This window comes from Anabrus simplex, chromosome 9, assembly GCF_040414725.1.
Source record: "Anabrus simplex isolate iqAnaSimp1 chromosome 9, ASM4041472v1, whole genome shotgun sequence".
NCBI lineage: Eukaryota > Metazoa > Arthropoda > Insecta > Orthoptera > Tettigoniidae > Anabrus > Anabrus simplex.
The window spans coordinates 119,266,055-119,272,054 of NC_090273.1; positions in this window are offsets into that span (position 1 = coordinate 119,266,055).

A 6,000-nucleotide genomic window follows, 5' to 3' on the forward strand; every position below is an offset into this window, starting at 1 on the left:
AGTTCTGCAGCGAGGTGTTTGGATCACCTCGAATAAGGGTGTCCGCACGTTCCGGGCATCCTGCAAGTGCCTATGAATATCTGTGATGCCCTGGTTTTCCACCAAGAGGAACTCAATAACTGCTCTCTAGAGATGGCTGAAAAATAACGTAGCGGTTACTTTGTCACAGTTACATGCCTGTCACTGTTACAAATGTAACGAGGAGAAAAATAACAAGTTACCGAGTAACGACAACAGAAAAACGTTCTAGTGAAAACAGTAACTGGGAAGTGGTAACTGTCACTAGTAGCAGCTTACAGACACAGAATGTGACCTTCAGAGTTCAGAGAGTACGCATGTTTCCAAGTGAGAGCGCTTTCGTAGGAGATTGCTTTAAGTCACTTCTGACCCCAACTTGGCAGGTTTGATCCTTGCTCATTCCGGTGGTATTTGCAGGTGCTCAAATACGTCAGCCTCGTGACGGTAGATTTAATGGCACGTAAAAGAACTCCTGCGGGACTAAATTCCGGCACTTCGGTGTTCCGAAACCGTAAGCGTAGTTAGTGGTACGTAAAGCAAATAACATTATTATTATTAACGCTTGAAGTTAAATACCCATACTATGTAGTGTATTTGTTTAAGTTGCTGCTGTCAACTGGTAACCAAAGTGCAAACTGTTATGACATATTCAACTGTTCAGGGATAATAGTTGACTCAGACATCGCGTAGGGCTACCTACATTATAATATTATTATAAACTACCGAATGTACCCGTGCTTCGCTGCGGTATTCAACATTGTATTCGAATATCAAAGTAAATGGTGTACCTGCAGTAAATAAGATTGTTTTAAAATTGCATGTCTCTTAGCGTTATCCGAGAAAGAGCATGGGGAGGTTTCCGTACGTTGTTTCCAATGTAAAGTGCTTGTTACGGATTTGTGATATAACGGCAGGCTCACTTGCCTACTGGCATTCACAATCGAATTGGGAAGTTTACATTATAATTGCAAGCCCCATTGCCTACTACGCGGACAGAATCGATTTGGGGAGTTTTCGTTAAAATGGCAGCCCCCCTTTCCTACTTCCAGACAGATTACAGTTTTTATTACAATGGCAGGCAATTACCCTACTATCACTCGAAATTGAGTTGTGCAGTTATCATTATAATGCCAGGCCCATTTTCCTACTGCCACCAGCTTACTGCCAGTCACACCAAGATGGTGAGTTTCCATCAAAATAGCAGGCCACTATGCCTAATGCCAGTCACATTTTAGATGAGGACATTTCTTTATAATGGCGGGCACCCTTGCCTACAGCCAAACACAATCGGGTAGGGGAGTTTTAAACAAAACTGCATGCTCACTTGCCTTCTGCAAGTCAAATCGAGAAGGGAACTATTCATTACAATTGTAGGGCTTCCTTACTAATTACAGTTACGCAGGAGTTGGAGAAGGAACCCTTTCCTACCGCCAGTAAAAGTCGGTGTGGGGAGTACTGATTACAATAGCAGACCCACCCTTTCTCGATCGCTACAAATCGACATCAGTGAATATATATAGATCGACATACGAAAGTATATACGTGTTTACAATATTGAAGACCTTCATTTACAGATTAACTGCTACTAAACGTTCGTCATATCGACAGAGGATTATACCATAAGACACGCCGGATTTAGTGGCCTAAATGGCTGGTTCTATGATATGTCATCTATTCTTGGGTCAGATTGAGTTAGTAACGTGGAACAGGGTAAAGGTTTTGTAAGATTATCTCACATTACATTACTTTTCGGATAATTATGTGACAGCTACATACATAGCATTTGGCTCACATATGGCTACTGGGTGGGCCAATTTTCGTGAAGAGTTTAATGATTCTGTATTTGATATAAGTAATTGAAAGTATGAATTATGCATGTGAAAATTCCAAATTGACTTAACATCGATTAATAGAGAAAAATCAAACGTAAAATGGATACAGATACGGCAAAAAGTCATAAGACCAAGGTTGTAGATCATTCCAAATTGAACGGAGATTGTGCAATCCGTTATGTGATAGGAATTTCCGAAGGTCTGCACCATCATTAAAATTGCCTGCATATTTCGATATTCTTCGGGGATAAAAAGTGAAAAATTTAATGATCTAGGATGTTTTCCGTTCGTTACAGGCTAAAACGTATAATTTTGTCAAATTTCAATTATCTTCTTTTTCTTCTTGCAGATTATGCCGCAATCTGGATTTTGGGTGAGGCGGGTAAAAATTAGGACTTTCAGGAAACTAAACCAAAAATTATGGGGATGGTCATTATTACCCCTTAAACGGAAAGCTGTACGAAAATTTCGCCAAAATAGTCAGTGTAGAGGCACACAGTCGTTACGATTTGATATATATAGATAAGGAATCTGCTCCATGTAAAACACCTTTTGGGTTATGTCCGCTGGACTTAACCTGCAAAAGTGACCATTCATGATATCTCCCTTATTAATACTCCTGACGAAAAAATGCACATGAAAAAAAAAGGTTTAGAGGTGGAATTCCATCACGTTTGGTCGATTTCCAGTCAGGTTGGTCTTGTTCTGTATATATTGTGGAAAAGTAAAATCACCATTTCGGTTCCCTATAAACCGCCAGTCCATTCCGGAACATGAAATGTTATTTACGTTTAAAACCTACCTTTGGACAGGTGGATGCTAAATATAAATTTTGGTTCGAATGTCTTCAGTAGTTTTCAAGTTGTAAGGAATACGCTTTACACGCACCCGCTCGTGAGTTAAGTCCGATGGGACTTGTACAGAAAAACGGCCCGTTAATGACATCTCCCTTATTAATCCTCGTATCGAAATGATGCACATGAGAAAAAAGGTTTAGAAATTAATTTCTACCTAGGTAGGTAGATTTCCATTAAGTTTGGTTGTGTATATTTTGTGGAAGTGCTAAATCACTGTTTCGGTTTCGTATAAACCCCCAGTCAGTTCAGGGATTTAGAAACAATATTTGCTCTAAAACCTATCAAGGACAGGTGTATTCTAAATATGAGTCTTGGTGGAAATACATCCAGTAGTTTGTAGCACTCGCGTACATACGGCGTAATTAAGGAAGAAAATAATACAGTTAAAAAAGTTGAAAGTAATAGAAAATGGATTATAACTGAGGACAGCCGGATAACGATAAATATGTAAATGCCAAGTGAATGTATTGGAAAATCAAATGCCCCTCAATAAATTATGCTAGTGTGAGTTATGGATATAATAAAGCGGTAACAGAGGAGAAATTTAGGTCCAGTGATTCTTAGGTAAAGAAATAAGAAGAAGATGACTAATGGTGTTATTATTTAATCTATTCGAGGGCGGTTATAACATCCAACGATATTCCGCCAATATCCCGTAGATAGGCCGATTGACGCCTCTCTTGCCTTCTACCCAAGGAACAACCACGAATTTAAAAGCATGATGAGGAAAATGGCAATACGTTACTTCCCTGCTGGCATGCAGTCAGAGACGTTGCCATGGTAACCTGTAGGTTCGTTGTCGGTCTGTCGGTCACTCAATGCAGAGCATGACACCCGCAGAAAACAGTAAATTTCTCCGTCATGTGAAGAGTAAGATAAATTATGAACATAACGAAAGTTGTTTATAATGAAGAGACGTTTCACGTACGGTAAACTAAGTTTACAGAAAATGAATAGTATAAGAGAAAATGGAGGAAAACCATTCTGGTTTTCCTATAAACCCCCCGTTTATTCAAATATTTTAAAATAATATGCATATCGAAACCTTTCCCGGGATGAGTATACTCTAAATATGAAGTTTGGTTGTGATCTATCCAGCCGTTTCGACGTGATGGTGGAAAAACCATTCTGTTTTTCCTATAAACCCCCCTCTATTCAAAGATTTTAAAATGATATGCATATCAAAACCTTCCCCGGGATGAGTATACTCTAAATATGAAGTTTGGTTGAGATCTATCCAGCCGTTTCGACGTGATGGTGGAACAGACAAACAGACAAACAGACACGAAACGTAAAAACTACCGATTCGGTCTTGAATTGACCTAAAACGGATAAATATCTGTAAAATTGGCAAAACACAAGAAATTACAGACAGCGGACCCCCTACAATTTTATTTATATAGAAGTTATAGCGCTGCCATCTATCGGATATTAATGAAACTCTGCGAGACGAAGTGGGAATATTCAAAGATGTTCCAAACAAAATTCCAATTTTTAAAACGGAAATTCACTGAGAAATAAAATATGTTGCATTATATATTATATAGTATAAGAATGCACAGAGTAGTAGGGCAGTGGTTCTCATTGCTATTCAACATAGTCACAATTCTTCTCCAAGCACTTGTTACAACAATTTACCAAGGCATCGATGTCGGTATGGAAGAAATCTGCGTACAGTCCCTAAAGGCACGTCATGGCGTCATGTTGAATGACCGTATCGTCCTTGGATCGCTTACCATGCTGGTGAATCGTTAATCAGAAATGAAACTATACGCGACTGGGTAAAGGTGACCAACGTTATAGGTAAGATCCAAGAGTCAAGACTAAGATGGTTTGGGACATCATGAGAATAGGAAGTGATCACTTGGGAAGAAACATCTTGGATATGCAGCCTTCCGGGAACAGAAGAAGAGCGAAGCCCCGTAGGAGATAGAAGGACTCTGTCATCTCCGATATCAAAGAACTGGTGTCGAAGAAGGACCTAGTATATTCAAGAGAAATGAATGGCAGAGAATGATCCATATCAGCGACTCCGTCTGTCAGCGGGAATAATCATGCCGAAGAAGAAGAAGTTGGAGAAGATTCTTAAGTTTTATTAATAACGTAATGAGTTAAGTGAATTTGTATTATTGGTACTTGTATTGGTAAACTCTGTATGGCGTATCTATTCAAGCTGTTACCGCTTCCGTAATATTTGCATTTTTGTGACTAATTTTGCTTGAAGCCAAGTATTATACTGTACATCCTTTTCCTCACATTGTTAAATCTCGCTCCTGCTCTACTCGGTGTAGTAAAGTTTTTTTTTCTTTTTTTTACCACGTGTCTTTGTGATGTTTGAATTGAAGAACGAATCTGTTGTCTATGTCTATTTACAATTGCACAGAACGTAATAAAACATTCCATTTCTTAATTGAGGAATCCGCATAGGTAAAAGAATGGTTTACGTTTCCACGTTTTTAGCATACAAGTATCTTTATACTGGATTACTGACTAAGCAGAAAGGCAAGGAAACAATTGTTTTCGTGTTAGATACAGCCAACACAGACTTCTATTTAAGTGAAGATAAAGTCCAAAAATAAAAATCATATCTCGCAGCGTAATTTGCAACCGTAGTCGTGGAGTAATTAAAGTAAACCTCTTTCCTTCCCACTGGATTAAAATGAAAACTCTCACTGCGTCTCAAAATCTCAGCTACTGAAGAACACCTACACCGAACCCGAACACCAGTGATTCTCTCTCTTTCAGAATAGCGCATCATTTACTACAATTAAGTGAATAAAATATGTAATCCGCCTTAACTGAGGCATCTGGACCCGGGAGTTTGGGTAACATTTGTCAGTGTGCTTACTTTTGTGAAAAGTTTCCTAATAATAATAATAACAACAATCATCAACGCGATAATAATGTGGTGGGTTGTCAGCCTCCTTAGAATATCTACAGTTATCTGCAAATTCACTTGCTTTCAATTTTTCAATTTTACGCAGTTTGTACTCAAGAAAGGGGTCGAACACAAACTCCCCTGATGCGTCAAACTCCTGCTCTCCAATACGGCCTCTCCCAGAGCCGTTCACTTCACAATTCGCAGCACCTCTTGTAATCAACACCATTTTACTCACTATTTGATGACGTACTCCCGAACGACTCGTCAGTGACTCGCGGCCGTTTCATATCTGCTTGCCGCTCACTCACCATTGGCTTAAGGCTGACTGATTCGTCCCAGATTTGGTTCTTCATTCGATCCCGTGGATGATTATTGAGAGAATGTGTTACAGTTTCCGCTTCCAGATCCTTTC